At 41.0% G+C, this 19,487-nt stretch overlaps 1 protein-coding gene across 3 annotated transcripts in view; it reads left to right on the forward strand.

The window, feature by feature from the left end:
* MPP7 (MAGUK p55 scaffold protein 7) overlaps positions 1–19,487 on the forward strand; it is a 261,766-nt gene that overhangs the window by 115,578 nt on the left and 126,701 nt on the right. The gene's annotated exons all lie outside the window — the stretch shown is intronic.

Consider the following 19,487-nt stretch of genomic DNA (forward strand, 5'->3'; position numbering starts at 1 on the left):
ATGGCCATCAAAAGATGCTCAACATCGCTAATTAGAGAAAGGCAAATCAAAACCACAATGAGTTATTACCTCACACCAGTCAGAACGTCCATCATCAAAAAAACCTACAAATAAATTCTGGAGAAGGTGTGGAGAAAAGGGAACCCTCCTACACTGTTGGTGGGAATGTAAATTGGTGCAACCACTATGGAGAACAGTATGGAGGTTCCTTAAAAAACTAAAAATAGAGTTGCCTTATGATCCTGCAATTCCACCCCTGGGCATATATCTGGAAAAGATGAAAACTCTAATACAGAAAGATAGCTGCACCCCAGTGTTCATAGCAGCAGTATTTACAATAGCCAGGACATAGAAGCAACCTAAATGTCCGTTGACAGATGAATGGATAAAGAAGATGTGGTACATATATACAATGGAATATTATTCAGCCATAAAAAAGGATGAAATATTGCCATTTGCAGCCACATGGATGGACCTAGAGATTATCATACTAAGTGAAGTAAGTCAAAGACAAATATCATATGATATCACTTATATGTGGAATCTAAAAAATGATACAAATGAACTTATTTACAAACCAGAAACAGACTCACAGACATAGAAAACAAACTTATGGTTACCAAAGGGTAAGGGGTGGAGAGAGGGATAAATGAGGAGTTTGGGACGAACAGATACACACTACTATATATAAAATAGGTAAACAACAGGGTCCTACTACTGTATAGCACAGGGAACTGTATTCAGTATCTTGTAATAACCTATAATGGAAAAGAATCTGAAAAAGAATACACACACACACACATATGTAAAACTGAATCACTTTGCTGTACACCTGAAACTAACACAATATTGTAAATCAATTATAGTTCAATTAAAAAAAAACCAAGCTATTCTGCCGGTTGATGGATACTCAGTAGAATGGTTTTGATTTCGTTTTCAGTTCTCTGCTGTTTCGTTAATAAATCCTTGTTTCCTCTGGGACTTTTTTCTGTTTGTCTGCTTGGTGTTTGTCCTGTTGAAGGCTTCTGTCCAGTGTCTGTTAATTCTCGGTTATCTGCCTGTATTTACTAGTGAGGTGTAAGAGGCTGATGGGTAGCTCCTTGGCCTTGGCAGGGCCTGGTGACTGGCGGACTTCTCTTTACAACAGTGGTTTTCAAATTGAGAGAGGAGCTGGAGGGAATTGGGGGGGATTTTGCAATATTTGAAGACATTTTTGATTGTCAGGATTTGAAGGGAGGGGTTCTGCTGGCATTTAATGGACAGAGGCCAGGGATGCTGCTGAAATGCCAGGACAGGCTCCCACAGGAGAGCATTATCCAGCCTAAAACATGAGTAGTGTCAAGATGGAGAAACCCAGCTTTGGAGCGAAGGGATGAAAAGTTAGCTACTGTTGGTCGTAGGAGGTTGCAGAGTGCACAATGTAGAGGCCTTTTCCCCTGCGGCTTTCCAGTTTTCCGTCCTGGAAACCTGGGGTCTGCTCCCTGGCACCTACGTGGCAGGCTGCACGGTGCTCTGAGGAGGTGGGGGGGAAAGACCCCTGCCAGGGTCTGGGTGTTGGCACCCCCGTGCCTGGCGCCCTGAGCATCACCGTGCTGCTGGGCCGTCTCCCAGTTTGCTCTGACTCTGTGCTCTGGCTTCCCTTCTCTAGAAATTCGTTGTCTAGTCTTCTGACGGCCACGTATCCACGGTTTTTCATTGTTTTAAAAAATCATTTTAGTGCATGTGAGGTCGGGGAAGAGATCCCTGGTCTGTTGTAAATCACTAGACTTTGTAACCGTAAATTGCAGAGGCACTATCGCTGTAATCCGTCAGCTACTTACACCAGCCTTTATTTAATCATTTTCTTAGAGTTAGAAGTTTTTCTTATCAATTCCTAGGTTACTCTGAAATACAGCTTATGGTGGAGCCATAGGATAAATGCTGGAGTCTTTCCTTTAACTTAAAATGTACAGAATATTGTTTCGGTGCCCTAACAGTCTCCAAAGTTAGTCAGTAATCTTTTTTTTTTTAAATTTTAAGTATCATCATGAACTCAAGGATTTTTTCTATCTGGGAGGTGTCAGTCCGTTGTAGTCATTCTTTTTGGTGGTCGCGTCACGGCGTCTTTGACCTGTGGGCGCCCCTTCAAGTTGGCTGCTGGGGCTTTTGACACAGCCCCACTGGACTTTGACGGTGCCCTTTTGCTTTTCGGCCTGACAGGGTGTCTCAGGCTTATTTTACGCATTTCCTGCCCAGTGTGTTTTAAGAGAGATTCACAGAAACGAGACTCTCTTTTTTTTCAGATACTGTCTGTTGGTTCCTGGCAGTGACCAGTAGGTCTTCCCAACTTCTAATTTACTTTATCCTAATTTTTACTTCCAGTTAATGCCTGTTAGGTGATCAGTGCGCTTGTTTATTTTCCATATATTCTCTCCCTTCTCTTTCTCATTTTTGGTGCTTGTATTGGACTGCATTTCCAGATCTATTTTTTACGCTTAGCCTGGTTAAATAAGTTGCTTGCAACCATCTTTATCCTGAAGCTTCTGTAATTGTTTCAGAAATTCATCCTCTCATAGCTTTCTCGTGGGTAGGGCTCATGGGAACAATTTTCCTAAAAGTTCTAAAAGTTCTTCTTGTGGTCTTTGTATTAATATTTGAGGGTCAGTTTGTCTAAAAGTGAAATCCTGGGTTTCAGTTTCTTTTTTGAGTATCTTAAGAATGTTTCCTCTTCCTGCCTGAGTCTGATGCCAGTATAACTTCTTTCCTTTATATGTGTTTTTGTCTTGACGATTAAAGGATATTTTTCTTTTCATTTTCAAATCCTTAGATAATCGTTCTCAGTGTTAACTATTCTGTGTTAGTTTTCCCAAGTATTCTGTGTGCCCTTTTTTTTTTTTTTAAATTTTTCCTACTAATTCTAAACTTTTTTTTTTTATTAGTTTTCTTTTTATTTATTTTTATATTTTTATTTTTGGCTGTGTTGGTTCTGTGCGAGGGCTTTCTCCAGTTCCGGCAAGCGGGGGCCACCCTTCATCGCGGTGCGCGGGCCTCTCACCATCGCGGCCTCTCCTGTTGCTGAGCACAGGCTCCAGACGCGCAGGCTCAGCAGTTGTGGGTCACGGGCCCAGTTGCTCCGCGGCATGTGGGATCTTCCCAGACCAGGGCTCGAACCTGTGTCCCCTGCATTGGCAGGCGGATTCTCAACCACTGTGCCACCAGGGAAGCCCCCGTGTGCCCGTTTAATCACGTGTTCACGTGCTTTTATCTTATGGTAGTTTTAAAAATTCTCCCCAAATACCCCTCATGCCCATCTCTCCCTCCTAAGGGTAAACCACGATTCTGACTTTAAACTTCTATGGATCGTTTTGCCCATTCTTGGAAGTTTTAATGGAACTTCACAGTATGTAATTGTGTGTCTGTGTCTGTCTTCTCGTACTCAAATGATGGTTGTGTGGTTCACTTATATTGTCAGTAGATAGTTCATTCATTCTGTTGCTGGAGGATATTCCATTCTGTAAGCACACCACAGTTTATTGAGCTGTTGATAGACATTTTGACTGTTTCTGATTTAGACCACTGTGGATAATGCGGCTGTACAGGTCTCTGGTTCGTACCTGGATGTGTTTCTGTTGGAAGTGTAGTAAGGAATTTGTTGGGGCATAGTGTTTTCACTGAACTATTTATGCACATTCTTCTGGAGCGTATATGCTTAGCGATGGCAGCAGCAGGCAGTAGGCTCTTGTTCAAAGCGCTTGCTCCTGTTGCATCCCCACCATAGCACAGGGCACCCGCACCCTCAGCAGCCCTTGCTGTTGAAGGGGTTCTGTTTCATTTCATTTTGTTTTTAAACTCACGTTGGTGGGTTGTGATGGTATTTCAGTGGGTTTTAAATTTGGATTCCCAGATGACTGGTAGGGTTGGGCACTTTTTCATGGGTTTGTTGGCCATTTGGGTATCCTTTCTAATGAGGTGCTTGTTCGGGTCTTCGGCCCGGTTTTCTTCTGCTTTTGGGTATTACGAATATCTCCTATCCCTCTGTGGCTTTTCTTCTAAACAGGGTCTTGATGAACAGAAGCCCGCAGTTGTAACACAGCAGAGTTTATTAATCTTTCCCGTGGTGGTTAGTGCTTTCTGTGTCCTGTTTAGGAAAGCCATATGTACTTCAGATCATGGAGATATTTTCCTGTATAACCTCTAGTTGCTTTATTATTTTACCTTCCACATTTAGATCTACTGTCTCTCTTGAGTTGATTTTGGTATATGGTGTGAGGTAGGAATCTGTTTGAGGAAAGGCCAGCCTTTCCCCACGGCTCTGCAGCACTAACTTCCTCATTAATGATGTGTCCGGATATGCATGGGTCTGCCTCTGGGCTCTCTCTTCTTTTCTGTCTTTCTGTCCTTATGTCAGTGTCATACTGTCTTAATTACAGAAAAATCTGTTGGGGTTTTTATTGTTATTGCATTGGATTCATAGTTCAATTGGAGTAGAATAGATATCTTTACAATATTGGGTCTTATAATTCACAGATACGGCCTATCTTTCCATTTATTTAGGTTTTTAATTTCTCTCAGCAGTACTTTATAATTTTATTTTATATGTCCTGCATATCTTTCATTAGTTTTTTCTAGGTATTTAAAATGTTATTTTTTAATTGTTTGCTGCTGGTACATAGAAATATATTAATGCAATATAGTGTCCTTGTACCCTGCAATTTACTAAATTCACTTAGAAATTTGATTAGTTTACTATGGATTTTTTTTGTTAATGATGGCGATTTTGTTTTTTCCATTATAATCCTATACTATCTATCCATCTATCAGCCGTTTATTTTTCTGTGTATTTACACCATCTTGTTCAGCCCAGGACCTGTAGGGCATTGTTAAATGGGCATTATAATACCGAGTCTTTTTGTCTCTTTCCCCATGAATTCTTTTTCCACCTTTCTTCATTACTACTTGATCTAAATTTTATTTCTTCATTGTATCATTTATTTCCCTGAACTGTAACTTCCATGTCTCTTGTGTTGCTTCCAGATTGGTCCTTGTTACTGAAAAAAATGTTTCTCCTGTGTTCCATTTCTCTTCGTATCACCCTGTTTTCTAATCATCTCATTTCTGAGCCTTTTCTAATACGGATCATGCCATTTTCTAATAGCTTCCAATGTTTTCTTTATTTCCATTAACTCAATTTGAAATATTAGGCTACAGTTTTCATCTGCTTTCAGTATATTTTTCCAGTGTGCCTTCATTGTGTTTCTGTATGTTATTAATTCTTTCTGTTTTTCTAATCTCCCTCCATTTTTGAGTGAAATGAGTCTCTTTGTACCTTTAGGAGGATAAAGGGAGGTCAGCTGTGTGAGGGTGGGTGATATTCGAAGGTAACGTTTCTAGATTCGTGCCTCGTATTGCTTCCTTGTCTGTTGCTCTAAAATATTAAAAAAAAAAAAAAAAAGTTTCTCTCGGTACAGGTACCATTTTATTCTTTGTACAGTCTGCCCTCTCTGGTCTCTCCTGCACGGACTCTGCACCGTCTCTGACCCGCACCTCCAGGCTTCCTGTCCTCATCACATCACTTCTGTTTCCAGCGTCTTTCTGTCGGTGGTCTCTCTCTTTGCATAGGAATTTCTGCCACCATCTTGCCTCCCCTTGGCTTATATTTATTTTTAAAAAAATCATTCAAAAATGTTATGTCCTCTCAACCAAACCTAATGATATGCAGACAATCCATAATGTGGGAAATCATAATGCTTATACGATTATTGAAAACATTAGAGGAGCTAATCCCCTGAAGCACCTAGAACAGTATCAGGCTATCGTAAGCCCTCAATGTTTGTTGGTCTTATAATTATTAGTAATAATTAGTAAATGCCATATTCATACATTCAACAAAATAAGTAACTATTTGAATACAGTGTTAAAGTTGGTAGTGATTAAAAGAAAAATGAAGAGAATAAGACTAATTTATTACTAGTCTGACTCGTTTGGCAAACATGTGTAATTAGATATACAAGGAGCAATCAGTATAACTGGTATAATTTCTGTAATTCAGAAAGCCCTTTTTGGGGGGAATATTGCATTCCTTAATATTTTATTAGATTTATTTTTCTTCTTTGGAACTTGATGAAAAACAGTATTTCATTTCAGCTGGAGAAGCAATTTTCTGCTACCTCTCATTGGCAAATATTTGTTATACCCACATTATCTGAGTTGGTGTCACAGACCCTTGATACCTGAACAGTAGCTGCTTTGGCAGAAGTAGAAATGTAATACATGTATGTCTAGGGCAGAACAAGGGTCTAGAATGAAATAAGATTTGTACATGTGCTACACAGAGGTTTTTAATCTTCCTGTATAAATCAGAAGTGGGAGAGGATTGAATAATGTCTAGCTTTTTTTTTTTCTTTTAAGGTTTTTCATACAGTTCCAACAGTATTTCTAAATCACAAATTTTACCTGGTGATGTATTTATTTCTACTATATTAAAAAAAATTATCCATGGTGTGTTGAGGTCCTAACTTACATTTTGGTAAAACATACTCTTGAAATTCATTAGGACAGTTTGATTTGGTATCTTGCAACTTGGTGAAACTGTGCTGCTGAGGTCCATGACGTCACCCTCTCTGCAGGCCAGTGAAAGTCCATTGCATCATCTGGGTCTGGCAGTCTGCACATGCTCCCTCGTGCTGCGGGATGGTGATGACTGCTGCTTTGGCAAAGTTACTGAGCGCGTCTGGGGAAGGGCTGTAAGGGTCTCGGGGATGGTGGAGCCACTGGGATGGAAAGATGTTTGGTTCTTGACGGACTGCATGAGACAGGGAGGCCAGCCATTTTCCCCTCTTTTCTGTTTCTCATGAGACCCTCTCTGGAACAGGACACGAGCAAGACGTAAGTGAGCCAGAAAGGAAAGATGTTACAAAACTATAGAAAGTCTACTGTGTAGAAAGGCTGAATAAAACTACAGAATTGCAATGCAAGCATAGGATATCATAATCGAGATTTACATGGATGGTGTGCAAGCATTACCGATGATTTGTTTGTCTGAGGGTTCCATAAAATTCTTACTTCACCTGCCAAGTTGAAAATATGGTATACTTAAAAAGTTTGGTCCCAAGCATCCTCTTTTAACCACAACCTGTTAGAAAACTTCAGTATATGTGTAGAGAAGACCCAGCTAAATTTTCGTTGCTCTTTCCATTGAGATGACATATTTTACTTTTTAACTTGACTCCAAAGTTTGACCTCCTTCACTTACTGCCACCATGCCTAACCAGAAACTTTTTTCTTCAGCTATTAAAATACAAAACCAGAAGGAAAACAGTCTTTTCCCACAGCATAGGATTCTGAGGTTAAAAATAAAAAGAAGACCAGTTAGAGGTTAGCATGGACAGAAATTTCCCTGACTTTCTTGCTTCTGATTTTCATTAACTTCATTAATTTCTATTTTTTTTTTGTTCATATCTGTTTATTTTCTTTTTTTGTTTTTAGGAGAAAATCGATTAAAAAGCAATTTAAAACAACTGTAGTTAATTGTAGTTAGTTGCTTGTCAGTCCCTCCAAACAGTATGCTATAAACTTCAAGAAAGTATCATATTTCTCTTACATCCCTTGAGTATCCTTGATCCTGATGTGTCACATTACTTGACACCTAGTACATACTTATTTATTTGTATTTTTATATTTAGTATGGCATTCTCAGAATTTCTGTAACAATTTATCTTTTGCAGCCATTGTGGAATGCTGAAGTTGTTTAAATCATTTCAGAGTGATTTTATTACATGACTATTACATAATGATGTCAGAGAACACCTTCCTAAGCCACTACCTGAGCTAGAAACTGAAAGGGAGAAAATAAAGATAAAGGATGCTGTCCCAAAGATGAGCTACAGTGAGAGCTTATTGGGAATTAACAGGCAGATTTGGGTAGAAAATGAAACTTCTAAAAAGGTAATTGTTGAATTAAAAACCTCAGTGGATTTAATGGCTTTAATTGTGAATTAGATACAGCTAAAGAGAGTTAGTGAACTTTAAAGTAGATCTGAAGAAAGAGGAGATATTTCAGAGTGAATGGCTACAGGTTTTCCAGAACCGAAGGAAACCATGACTTCACAGATTCAGGAAGCACAATGTATCCAAAAATATACATAAAATAAAATTTTAAATATCTCTGTGTCTAGATGGATTGTTGCGAAAACACTGAGCACTAAAGGAAAAGAGAAGGCCTTAAAAAGATCCAGAGAGAAAGGACAAAGAATGACAATTCGAGCGTTAGTAGACTTCTCAAAAACGAAAATACGAGCCAGAAGATAGTAAAAATCTTCAAAGTGCTGAAAGAAAAGTACTGTTAGTCTAGACATACCTAGGCAGAACTATTTTCAAGAACCGAGGTGAGTAAAAGTGCTGTACAGTTGACGCTTGAACAATGCAGCTTTGAACTGCCCGGGTCCACTTATATTTACTGTTTTTCAATAGTAAATACTACAGTCCTGCACAGTCCATGGTTGGTTTAATCCAAGGATGCCGAGGGCACAGTGTAAGTTATATGTGGATTAACCCCTTCGTTGTTCAAGGGTCAACGGGATAAGGGGAACTGAAAGAGTTTACGACCTGAGGCTCACGCTGAAGGAAATTCTAAGGGATGAATTTACGGGCAGGTGGAATCCCAAATGGAAATGGATGACCTGAGATGCAAGAAGGAGTGATGATCAGATAAAAATAGTCATATGTGTCCATCTAAACAACATTGGTTATGTAAAATGACTTCTAACAGGTCAAATTTGGTGGTCTAAAATAAAGGCAGAGCTAGGATACTATGAGCACTACTTTTGGACACAATAGCGTTTGAGTTGGGAGGGAAATGATAGGAGTTAAAAGTGTTCTAAAGTCCATGTAGTGTTTGTGATAGATGGTGTTTCCCTTTATGTTAAACATGCATGGAAAAATGTAAGGTGACTCTGTAGGTAATAGACAGAGATCATAAGTTTTAAACCATTAGGAGAGGGGGGAAAAGAAGAAAAACAAAAGAAAAAAAAAGAACAACACACACAAAATGAGGCAGTCAATACAAAAGTAAATGCAAGAAAAAGAAAAGAAGAAGTATTACAAAAAGAAACAAGAAGTGAGATGTAGACATGAAGTCCACATGTATCAGTAGTCACAATAGATACAAACTTGAGAGTTAAAAAAACCCGCATATAGACTGTTAACAATATAATTTAGTTACATGCTATTTGTAAGAAACATGCCTAAAACATAAGGCCATGAAACAGGTTAAACTAAAAAGGTAGAAAATTATTATTAGGGCAAGTATTAAACCAAAAGAAAGTGAAGAGAGCTATAATGACGTCATACAAAGTAGAGTTTGAAATAAATATCATTATAGTATTAGAGATGGAGAAGGTTATTATAAAATGAAAACCAGTCACTTTTTTTTTTTTTGGCCACACCACATGGCATGCGGAACTTTCCTGACCAGGGATTGAACCCGTGTCCCCTGCAGTGAAAGCATGGAGTCTTAACCATTGGACCGCCAGGGAAGTCCAACCATTCACTTCTGAACTTGTGTACATGCAAGAAAATTACCTCAAAATAAATAAGCAAAAATTGATTAAGGAGAGATAATTCAACAGATTCATTACAGTAGGATTTCAACACATGGGACACATATATAAATTGATCATTTATAAGTCCATAAAGTGAGTCTCAACAATTGTCAAGTACTAGGTATCCTACAAACTGTATTCTCTGGCCCTTTATCAGTCAGGGTCTTTTTAGGAAAACAGAAGCCATGATAAGTAATTCAGACTGAGGTGATTCGATAGAGGGAATGGTCACGTCCATGTTAGAAGGCTGAAAGAATTAAAAGAGGTGATAGCAAACATATTACTATAGCAATTGGCTCCCATTGTCCGAGTCTTAACAGGAAGACAGTAGGCAAGGGGGTCTGGGGAATCTGGTCCACTGGCGCCAGTACTCCCACCAGAGAGCTGAGAAAAAGATAAATAATTGACACAGACCCCATGCATTTAAGGTAGAAGTTAGTCATAAATAGGAAGGATAAACCCCCATATATTTTAAACTTAAAAATGCATAGAATGAGGTTCTGTAACTCATGGGCCACACAAGAAATCATAATGAGAGTTAAAAAATACTTAGAACTGAATGCTGATGTTTATATATCAAAACTTGGGGGATGCAGTAAAAGGTGAACTGTTTTTAAGGAGACGTTCATAAAATGCCTTAAATGCTTATATTCGGAAAGAAGAAAGGATAAAAATAATGAACTGAACAGTCAGCTTAAGAAGTTTTAAAAGAACAACAGAATAATCACTTCACGAGGAAATCATAAAGAGTAGTTATCAGTGAAAGAGAAAATAGAGATGACCAATGAGACCAAAACTTGTTGTTGCTGTTGTTTTTAAAGACTAATGAAATAGACAGTCTTATGGCTAGAATGATTGAGGGGGAGAAGAAAAAAGGTACAAAAAAACAGTATTAGGGATGAAAAGAGGGCTACAACCACAGATCCAGCAGAGATTACAACGATGGAGAGCACTATGAACAATTTTAGGGCAATTAATTTGAAAAATTAGATGAAATGTAAGAAGTTCTAGAAAAGCACAACTTTTACAGAATTGTCAGGAAGAAGTAGGAAGTCAAAATGAGATAAAGAAATCACCAGGCTCAGATGGCTCTACTGATGAATTCTACCGAAGTGTCCAGGAGCAGGTCATTCCAATCCTCTGCAGATTCCTCCAGAAAATAAAGGGAGTATGCCTGTCTCCTTCCATGGGAGTTGATATGACCTTGGCATCAGACCAGACAATATCAGTACAATGAAGGAAAGTTATAGGCCAACCTCAATTCATGAAATAGAGGCAAAAATGTTAGCAAGCTGGAAACCAGTAGTGAACCTAAAAAGTAATATGCTGCGATTGAATTGGATACATCATTAGAAAATTTATAAATCTAATTATTGCATATAATTATTTTGATAGATGAGGGAAAGGCAACAATATAGCTTTCATTTATGAAGTAAATAAGGAAAGATGCAGTCGGCTCTCCATATCCATGGGATTTGCATCCACAATTCAACCAGCTGGAAATCAAAAAATGTTCAGGAAAGAAAAGATCCAGAAAGTTATGAAAAGCAAAACTTGAATTTGCTGTGGGCAGGCAGTTATTTACATAGCATTTACATTGTATTAGGTATTGTAAGTCATCTAGAGATGATTTAAAGTATATGGGAGTATGTGCATTAGGTTATATGCAAATACTCTGCCTTTTTATATAAGAGACTCGAGCATCTGAAGATTCTGGTATCTGTGGGGGTCCGGAACTAATCCCCCATGGATACTGAGGGATGACTGTCCTCTTAAGAAATAGAAATGGCAGGAAACTTTCTTATAGATATCTACCGAAGTTTACAAGTAATTCATACTCTTCATGTGGAAAAATTAAAACCATTCTTTTAAAGTCAGGAATAAATAAAAAATATTTTCTATCATCACTTAAAAGATTTTTTTTTATAGTGGAGATCCTAATCAAAGCTGTAACACAAGAGAAGGGGAAGAAGGAGTGGGAAAAAGACACAAAGCCGGGACTTCCCTGGTGATCCAGTGGTAAAGAATCCGCCTTACAATGCAGGGGACAGGGGTTTGATCCCTGGTCAGGGAACTAGGATCCCACATGCCATGGGGCAACTGAGCCCGCGTGCCACAACTGCTGAGCTCGTGTGCCTCAACTAGAGCCCACGTGCTGCCAACTTCAGAGCCCACGTGCTCTGGAACCTGCACCCTGGCGCCTGCGGGCCACAACTAGAGAAGAGAAAACCCGCACGCCACAACTAGAGAGAAGCCCCTTCGCCACAACGAAGAGCCATAACTAACTAACTAACTAAATAAATAAATAAAAATTCTAAAACATAATATTAAAAAAAAAAGACACGAAGCTGTCATCATTCACCAATGATATGATTGTCCCCACAGAGACAACCTCAAAAGAATCTACAGACTGTTAATAGAGAGGTTAGCACAGGGGGCTGACTGCAAGGTCGATACAAAAATCCGTTGTTTATAGTCTCCAGCAACCAACAGAAAATGAACCAAAGGAATTTTTTAGCTCTATTAATAATTGCAGCATTCCTAAGAATAAATGCAGCAAGAATGTTGGACTTCTTGTACACAAGAGATTATGAGCCTTTAATGAACTATTTTAGAGAAGACTCAGTAAGTAGAGCGTGATACCCTGTTCATGAGTAGGAAGACTCAGGATTGTAAAGATGCCGCCTGTCTCCAAAGTGTTGTATAGCTTCAGTTTATGTAGACCAGCAGAGTGCCAACAAGAGCCAGCATCTCCTGATGCAGATGGTAAGGGCCGAGGGTGGGGATGTTTCCTCTACCAGGGGTCAAGGTTTATCATAAAGTCTTCATCATGCAGATGGCCTGGTATTGGCACAGGTGTGGAGTAGCACACAGGATGCAGGTGCTCCTGATTACAGACCTGCACTTACAGGGTCAAAGTAGTTTATCCGTATAAAAAAGAATGGGTTTGGGTCTCTATCTCACTTCATAGTGAAAATCAGTTTTCAGTGGATTATAGATCCAGATGTGAAAAGTAAAACTTCAAAAGTTTTGGAAGATGAGGTGGGAGAATATCGCTCTATTTATCATAAAAGTAGGGTGAACATTTTGACTACAGTAAAACTAAGAACTTCAGTTTGTCAAATTATCCCATATATATGTGAAAAGACAAGCCATAAATTGGGAGAGGAGTTATAAAACTTAAAATTGACAAACGTTTCATTTCCTGAATATATAAAGAACCACCCATAAGAGCGATAAAAACAACAGAAGTTTGTTGGGCCAAGAGACATAGAAAAGGTAATCTCATCAGTAACCGTGGGATGCAAGTTAATACCACAATGAACTAGCTATTTGTTTACCCCGACTAGATGGGCAAAAATTAAGAATCTGTTAAAAGCAAGTATTGGTTGAGTATGTGGACCAGCTTTGCCCTTTTGCTAATGGAGGTGTAAATAAATTACCACCATGTTATTATTTTTGTTTCATTTTTTAACATCTTTATTGGAGTAAAATTGCTTTACATTGTTATGTTAGTTGCTGCTGTATAACAGAGTGAATCAGCCATATGCATATGTATATCCCCATATCCCCTCCCTCTTGCGTCTCCCTCCCACCCTCCCTATCCCACCCCTCTAGGTGGTCACAGAGCACCGAGCTGATCTCCCTGTGCTATGCGGCTGCTTCCCACTAGCTATCGATTTTACATTTAATACCACTATTTTAGAAAACTATTTGACATTAACTCATCAAGTTAAAGATAATTATGCTCCTTGACCCAGCAATTCTCCTCATAAGAATATACCTTAGGGAGTCTCTTACACATGTGTACCAGGGAATGTTTGCAAGAATGTTTATAGCAGCAGAGTTCTTGACAGCAGAACAACTGTAAGTAACTCAGATGCCCACTAACAGGAAAATGGATAATAATTTGGGCTTTTCTGTACAATGAAGTAATATGCAGCAGTGAAAAAAAATCTATAAGACATGCCACAAAACGGGTAATTTCAAAAGATAACGTTGGGTGTGGGAGGAAAGCAAGTCCCAGAAAACTGCTTACAGGTTGATGTTATTTTTGTGAATGCTGTATCATTGGAACATTCACGTACAAGTTATAAAGTTGGTTTTTTCTTAAGTGAAAAGATTTTGTTGGTTTGCCTGGAAGATAAGGACCTTCAGGACCATGTGGGAAACTAAATTCCAGGTCTGATTTTATTTTGATCGGTCTGACAGGGTCAGTGCTTATTACCAAAATGATTTCTGGAAGATGTCATGCCCTTGTCCTTTCATGTTTGAGGTGATGAACTGATAATGGCTGCCTTAAAATTTTTTGAGGCCAAAGTCATCCGGTCCTTATACTGTAGAATGGGGCTCATTTTTAATGTCAGCCACTGGAGCCATGTCTTCCAATGACTGTCCTTCTTTGATTTTCCTCTTTTATTTGGTGAGTCTTCGTTTATAAATATGGGAGTCCAGTCTGAGAAGTGTAGACGTTTGGTTTGGCCACATCTGCCCTGTAAGCGTGGTGGGTGTAGGCTTCCTGGGGTGAGTGGGCCTGGGAGGTCATCCAGCCTCTGGTCCCGCCGGTCAAGGTGGGTGGTGGAGACGGGAGGACTTCTTAAGACCTAGGATGCTTTGTTGTCTGCACCAGGCAAATATTCTGAGCAAACGCCGTGGTCTGCTACACTGGTACGCTTCCTAAGCTTCCTTAATCTGGGCCCTGTACTACTTTCCTATTGCTGCTGTAACAAATTGCAACCATCTCATTGGCTTAAAAGAACACACATTTATTCTTTTACAGTCTGGAGGCCAGAAGTCTCACTGAGCTAAGATTAAGGTGTCCACGGGGTGGTTCCTTCTTGACCCTCTGGGGGAGAATCCATTGCCTCTTCCAGCTTTTAGATGCCGTCCTCGTGCCTGTGGCTTGTGTCCCACTGCGTTTTCTCTCCGCTTCGATCACCACATAACCTCCTTCTGTCTAATTTCCTGTGTCCCTCTCGTACGGACCCTTGAGGTTAGCTGTGCCAGCGCGTTTTCTCCTCTGGCCTCTGCCGCTGTGTTGGTTCGGAGCCCTGGGTGCTGGCGGGAGGATCACCAGGTAGACGAGGGTTTCCTCACCCCGCCCGCCCCTGCCCCTGCCCCCCCCGGGAACGGGAGCCTGTCTTCCTGGGTTGGGAGCCTTGCTGCCGCACTCCGCTTAGTCGCCGAGCAGAGCCCACGGCGAGGAGGGCCCGGCTCGGTTCCAGAGTTCCTTCCTTGTGTCTCTTGATAAATACCCTTGGACTCGTCTTGCCTGGGACTCGGAGGCCCCGGGATCTTCCGGGCTCCCCCTCCCTCTAGTGACTCTCTTTGCGTGACCTGACCCGGGGCCACTGCCCGTGGCCAGCCGTGCCCCTTGCCCTGGGGGCATTTCTGCACTTGGGTTCCTTGCAGCTACCACGTCCGTCCCCTGACTCCTCACATCCTTGCGCTCGGTGTTGGTCTTTGCTTAGGAAGCCGGGCCCGTGTGGCCCAACGGCCGTTCTCCTCCTCTGCTTGGTTGCCTCCTGGGCTGACAGTTCTGCCCTTCGGGGACCGACGGTGGCCTGCTCCCGTTCTTACGGAAACGTGGCACTCGTCCTGGGCAACTCCTGCCCCGGCCAGAGGCAGCCGGACCCCAGGTGCTTTTTATTCTGCATGATTTATTTGTCTGGTGAATACCTGCCTGGGCTAAGGCTCTTGCACAGCTGCAGGCCCTAGGCGTCCCTTTGTCATAGAACAGACAGTAAAGAAGTAACAAGTCAATGAGAAAGGTAATTTCCAATAGTGAAACGTGCCTGGAAAGCAGTAACACAGGGGGATGTGAGAAACGGTGATACAGGATCGTGGAAGACCTCTTCGAAGAGGCGGTATTGTTTTCCTTTATTTAATTAAAACTGTTGGTATCTGTACATATTGCAGAATGATCACCACAGTCAGGTTAGTTCCCGCCTCCATTGCCTCGCGTAGTGACGGGTTTGTGTGGTGAGAACATGTGAGATTTACTGTCTTAGCAGCTTCCACGTCTGTGATGCGGCGTTGCTCACGAGAATCGTCACGCTGCCCATCACAGACCCGAACTTCAGGGGTGCTATTTTCGTTAAGTCTGTAGTGACAGGGGGTGCAGAGCGCTCTGTAGACACAGGGCGTCAGGTGCAGAGCCCTGAGTTGGGGGGGGGGGGGAGGCAGCGGGGGGGGGAGGGGCAGCGGGAGCCATCGGGCAGCCGCCCGCACAGGAAGTGGGGCCGGACCACGTGGAGCAACGGAGCCCGGTGTGGTGGACGGAGTGCTGCTTGCTCGCCTCGGCTGCCCACGTCCTCGTCCCAGAACCTCTGGATGGGTCCCTGCACAAGGCAGAAGGCACTCAGGTGTGATTGAGTTATGGATTTTGAGATATGGAGATAATCCTAGATTACGTCGGGGGTCCAGTGCAGCCCCAAGATCCTCATAACAGGGAAGCATGAGGGTCAGTGAAGAAGGAGCTGTAAGGATGAAGGGGGGTGGGGAGAGAGAGTGTGTGTGTGTGTGTGTCTGTGTGTGTGTGTATGTGTGTGTATGTGTGTTGTGTGTGTGTCTGTGTGTGTGCTGTGTGTCTGTGTCTGTGTGTGTGTGTCTGTGTGCGTGCGCACGTGCCAGCAAGACAGAAGTCACGGTCTCGTGTAACCTAGCCTCAGTGGTAACGCTGCATCCCTTTCGCCTGTTTCTGTTCATTGGAGCGATGTCCTCGGCTGCAGCACACACACGGGGGGAAATGATTACACGACAGAGTCCGTACAGGGAGGGAAGGATCTTTGAGAGTCACTTCATAAGCAACCTCCCACAGTCCTTAATGCATTATTGTTGAGTAACGGATAGGATAATCTCTTCCTCACTCTTTTCCCGAACTCCTGCTTCCCAGAGCTTGGGGTTCCTCCGACCTCTGATAGCAACAAGCCCACTCCCTTCTCGGGGCCCTCTCTGCCTGTGAGTGTAGAACGTGATGATACAGATAGGCTTTTCCTACTATTTTATCTTTATATTTTCTAGAAATGTTCCAGTGGTTCCTAATCTCTGGATGGCATTTTTCTCTGCTACCATGCATTAAAAATTTTTTTGTACATTATTTGGTCATTTCAGTGGGCTCGTGAGTAATAAGGGTGATAAATTTGTGGACACGATTCACGCTCTCAGAACTGGAAGGCCTCCTTCTGTGTTTTCAAGGAAGCTCTTCTGTCCTGGAGTGGAATTGTTGATATTTCCACAGGTAAAACGTTAAGTCGATGGAAAAACTGTTCTTTTGCTCCTTCGAAGAGTTATCTTTCATCTCTTGAGATCTAAAGCTTCTTCCATTCAGGTTTTAAACAATACTTCGTTTTAATTGATCTGGGGGGAAAGTTCAGCTTGATCTCAGAGTAGTAAGAGTTGACAGATTCAGCCCTAAAGATGGAATTCAATTGCATTGTGAATTGTGACGTGGAATTTTGGAGGCCTAAATTAAACCAGTAATTATGTTTTACCCTCTACCATTTAAAAATAGATTTTATTTACCTTTTGGTATCTGAGATAGTTTTAAAGCTAGTAGAAGGGCATACACTTTTTACAGTTTCATTTCTGTAAAGGTGTTTCACATATACCCTTACAATTCTAAGGACTTAATTGAGTGAAAAGTTGGGAAAATAATCTTGGAAAATGGTTAATTTTGGTCTGAGTTTCTCCTGCCCACCTAGGGGCCATCTTCCTATATAAATAAAGTCATTATAAGTTTTTGTTTCTTATTGACCAAGAGGTATATTTGATTACTCATGTCTGCAAAGTCTCATATGATAGCAGCTTTGTTTTTCTATTTAAAAATGCTTTTTCATAGGAAGATAAACATTTTCGGTAACTCTGCCAGGAATAGGAGGGCAGTGGTTAGCTGTGTTTTTATATAAAACTTAGAGGGGAAGAAAAGAATGCCATTTTTTAGTTGTGGTACAGTTGCTATTAGCTTTGCTGCAATTACAGTTATTTAAGTGAGTTAAAGTATCCCGGCTGTGATGGTAGTTGAACAAGCAAATGCCTTTTTATGTTATTATACAAAGCAGAAAAATAGAATAGCATTTTAGAACATAAAAATACGTAAAAGGAAAAAATATAAAATTGAAAAATTTATACCAATGTGTGAGAGAAAGGACAGTTTTGAAACGGTGCAATAAATAAAAGAAGATGATAAAAGCAGTCTTGGGCTGACGCCAGAGGCACTTGGTCTGGGACACTGTTATAAATCGCTTAGGTTTAAATGTACTAACAGTTGCAGCAACAAGCCAGAGTGAAAGACATCAAAGTCAGAACTTTGAAAAAATGTGAATAATGAAACATTAAGGGATCGAGCAAACTTAAGTTTCATGGAAGGCTGAAACCTGTGTGTCTGAGTTTAAGTTAACTCTTTAAAGTATACTAGTCTTTTACTTAAAGCTTCCCGTCACCACTTTGCAGACCTGGAACGTGTGGCTTTATAGAAAAGTACCACCTGGTTTTGAGAGTAACAGGTATCATGAACTTGGACCTGTGGTTTTAGGTCAAATGCTAGATCCCAAAGAAAGTGTGCGTAAGGTAGAAGTGTGCGTATGCTAGAAAGTGTGCGTATGCTAGAGTCGTATGATTCGCCGTGTGGGTGCGGCCACAAAGAAGTATTAGCTTTGCTTCATTTATTACATGCACTCAGAATTTTAAATGGTGGCGATTCTCCAAGTGTGGTCCGTGGAAACCCCGAGGGTTCTGGAGACTATTTCAGGGGTCCGCAAGGTCAAAACGATTTTCATAATAATATTATGATGTTATTTGCTTTTATCACTGGATTGGCATTTGCACTGATGGAGAAAAGCAACAGTGGGTGAGACAGCTGGTGCGTCCACAACAAGTCAGGGCAGCGGCCCCAAATGGTACTAGTTGGTCGTCACTATGTTCTTACCACTATGCACTCACTGTAAAAAAACAAACGCCAGATTTAATGAAGACTGTGCTTGATGAAGCAGAAAAGACGATTGATTGCATTAAATCGTAACCATTGAGGGCATGTCTTTCTGCTCTCAAGTCCTTGTAACATAGAAGACGTGAGATGTACTCAGCACTTTGCCAGGTAGCAGAGCAATTGCAGGATTATGTGTTTCGAGAACTGAACCAGCTGCCTTTTTTTCATAGGGTACCTTTTGTACTTCTAAGAGTGACTGACACAGAAACAGTGTTTATCCAGACTAGGTGATGTTTGGAAAACATCTTCTCAGATAATTGAAGTGGGCCTTTTGCTTCAAGGACAGCAAGCAACCGTAGTATTGCCAGTGATAAAATCCAAGCTTTCAAGCAGTTACTAGAATCTTGAAGACCTTGTATCTGCCACTGTGAGGTTGCCACTCTCCCTTTTGGATGACATCAGTGGTGATATTAACAAACATGATTTTGTTGTTGTACCATGAAATGTGTAAGCATTTGGAAAACCCACATAACTCATTGAAGCACAATTTTCCACGTGACCGATGCCTGGAACTACAAAATCATACGTGGGCAAAGGGCCATGTGGAGTGCGGAGGAGGCCCGTGATTGTGATGTAATAGAGTCTGGAAGGCTCATCCATAAGGCCTCAGAGCTCACATTGCAACTCGCCTCTAAACAGCTACCACGTGTAGCTATCTGGTGTTGAGTCCATGAGTCTCCACAATTCGCTGGAAAAATATGACTCCCTCTTCCCAGTGTGTGTGAGGCCTGATTTTCTTCCTTTACTTCAACCAAAGAAACATATCCCAAAAGGCTGAACACAGAGGCACACTAGAGAGTGTGCCTACTTCAGCCAGAACTGAAAGATACCAACAAATTTGTAAAACAATATAACTCTTCTCTCTAAAATTATTATTCTGGAAACTGTATTTTTCATTTTATGAAAAATGTTATTTTAACATG

This window comes from Eschrichtius robustus, chromosome 1 (assembly GCF_028021215.1).
Source record: "Eschrichtius robustus isolate mEscRob2 chromosome 1, mEscRob2.pri, whole genome shotgun sequence".
In the NCBI taxonomy this organism is placed as follows: domain Eukaryota; kingdom Metazoa; phylum Chordata; class Mammalia; order Artiodactyla; family Eschrichtiidae; genus Eschrichtius; species Eschrichtius robustus.